The sequence below is a fragment of the Ursus americanus genome, chromosome 16 (assembly GCF_024610735.1).
Source record: "Ursus americanus isolate L20-20 chromosome 16, mUrsAme1.1.p, whole genome shotgun sequence".
NCBI classification, from domain to species: Eukaryota; Metazoa; Chordata; class Mammalia; order Carnivora; family Ursidae; genus Ursus; species Ursus americanus.
Window position 1 is genome coordinate 46,021,768 of NC_142142.1, and position 2,647 is coordinate 46,024,414.

General features: G+C 40.5%; 1 protein-coding gene across 1 annotated transcript in view; it reads left to right on the forward strand.

Moving 5' to 3' along the window:
• The window catches only part of CLMP (CXADR like cell adhesion molecule), a 93,501-nt gene that overhangs the window by 57,735 nt on the left and 33,119 nt on the right, over positions 1 to 2,647 (forward strand).

Consider the following 2,647-nt stretch of genomic DNA (forward strand, 5'->3'; position numbering starts at 1 on the left):
AAGGAATTATTTTTAAGTAGTATAATAACATTTCCTGACATTGAAATGAAATAGGCGTGCAGACTAGCCTCACCATATGTGAACGGAAGAAGAGACTTACAAACAAAAACCCATCTTAGCAAAATCTTACAACTCTGGGGATGAAGATAAGACCCCAGAAACTTCCAGAGAGAACAAAAGAGGTCACTTACAAAAGATTGGAATTAAAAATGGCATCCAATTTCTCCACGGTAACCCTCGAAGCTGAAAGTGAATGGAGCAGCGCCTTCTGCAATCTGAGTAAGAATTCTGTCCAACCTAACATTCTATACCAGCCGAACCATGACTCAAGTGTGAGACACAGAACACTCACGGACTGATAGCAAGCGTTACCTGCAGGAGGGAAACTGAGGGCCGGGTGGGGGCGAGAGACTGACTTTGTACTGTGTGCCGTCCTGATCTATTTGTTTACCATATGCTTATATAACGTTCTTCAAATAAGCTTTTTAAAGCTTTTTGAGTGATGCTAATAACTAACTGGATTTGGGAGCCATCCGTCTTAAATTAGAGAGCACTTGGGTGATGTCTTGTTCCTCCCGAGTCCTCTCCTGCAAGCATGAGTACACCTGGTGTGGAGGCAGGAGAAAGGGAGCTCAACCGGAACCTGTTTGTGCTGCTGACGCGAAGCTCATCTGGAAAACAGTCCTTTGGCAAGCCAGAGCCAAGACTCATCATTAGGCCATTTGAATAAACACATGAGCGAATGAATGAATAAATGAACATGAAGCAGCCATTTGAGTCATTTGGGTGTGGGTGAGTAACAGGAAGAGAGCAAAGTTAGGGGAAATGACTTGGCATTATGAATCCTCCCTTGCAGAGACCTGACATGTTCTCTAGGGATATATCCTGAGTGTAGGAAGCCAAACTGCAATTCTGGGTCTATTCTTGCCACCTTAATGTGAGAAGCTAAAGTCTGCTGTAGCGGATTTATCTGCATACCATCATTAAGTAGCATACAAATCAAGGTCCAGATTTTTAATTGCCATTATCTGTCTCTGGGAGAAGAGAACTCTGAGATGTTTCCGGTGAAGCCCGAGCTACGCCTGATTATAATTCTGCTCACACACTTGATATAAGGAGCATATTAAAGCTCTCTGCAGTCCTTAAGAGCGTATCTAACATCCTAGTTATTTTTAAGCCCTTTAAAAAGAGTTGGTGTTAAATGAATAGTACGATGAGTATGGCCAACTTTTTGCGAACATATTAGTAAGAATATATTCCAAGCACTTTACCTGAATGATCATAGGTCGGTAGCATTGGCCTCTTGGAGAAAAATTACAATATTCTTTAATGTTGGTTACAAGCACCGTATGGGCAATTAATGTCTTTCACATTCTACCTGCCATAATCTAGAAGACAGTTCCTCCACACACACACCAAGATCAGGACGGCACAGCTTTTATAAAAATTTCCCCATGACATATTTCAGAAAAATGTATTATCAGAGTGATAATGAAGATTATAGTTTACCTTCTTTGTAGAGCATAGGAGGTCTGATGTCAGACTCTTTGAGTTGAAATTTTGGCTGTATCAAGTATTAGCGCTGAAATCTTAGCAAATTATTAGGTTTTACTCTATAAAAATGAGGAAGAACCCTACCTCATAGGGTTAAATGATTAAGCGAATGTGTGTACACATTCATTATATATACATACACATATATTCCTTAGCATACGGTAATTGGCATATAGTGGTTTTTTTTTTTAAGATTATTTATTTAAGAGAGAGAGACCTCGTGTGACTTGGGGGAGGGACAGAGGGAGAGAATCTTTAAGCAGACTCCCTGCTGAGCACGGAGCCTGACATGGGGCTCAATCTCACCACCCTTGAGAACACGACCTGAGCCAAAACCGAGACTTGAACTCTTAACCAACTGAGCCACCAGGCACCCCCAGTAACTGACATGTGGTAAGCACTCAGTAAATGCTAGATATTAATATTATAAAATGTTTATATAATTTTCATAGTACTTTCAGATAAACTAGAACTAAACTATAATTCCCACTTATTCTGCATAACAAAACTCAAAATACAGATGGGAAAGAATTGTGAAATCTGAAAAGTGTTATGCAAATATAAAAGTGATAATATCAAGCTTATTATTACATTTCCATAAAACAGAATGAAAAATTCATGCCATCAACCTACTCTTGAGGGATGTTGTGATTACCAAAAAATTAGTGAATTGTTAAAGCGTTTTAAAATCTATACGACAGTGATTATCATTGTGAGTGGAGAGGCAGAGGAAGTTATTGTGTAATTTCTAAAGTGGGGTAGGCAGCCTCTAAGATTGTCCCTAATGATTCCTCCTCGTAGCCCCCTCTCTATGAATGTGGGCTGGAATTATTTGATCGCTTATAACAAATAGAATATGGCAACAGATGTCTCCTCTGAGTTCCCATCTTAGGCCCTTTCTTCTGCTCCCTCTTGGATCACTCACCCTAAGGGAAGCCAGCTGCCATGTGGTGATGCAGCCCTGTGAAGAGGCCCATGTGGCGACTGAGACCTGCCAACAACTATACTGGAAATTTACAAGTGGATTCTCTGTACCTCAGCTGAGCCTTCAGATCAGATCATAGCCCCATCCAACAGTTAATTCCACCTCCTG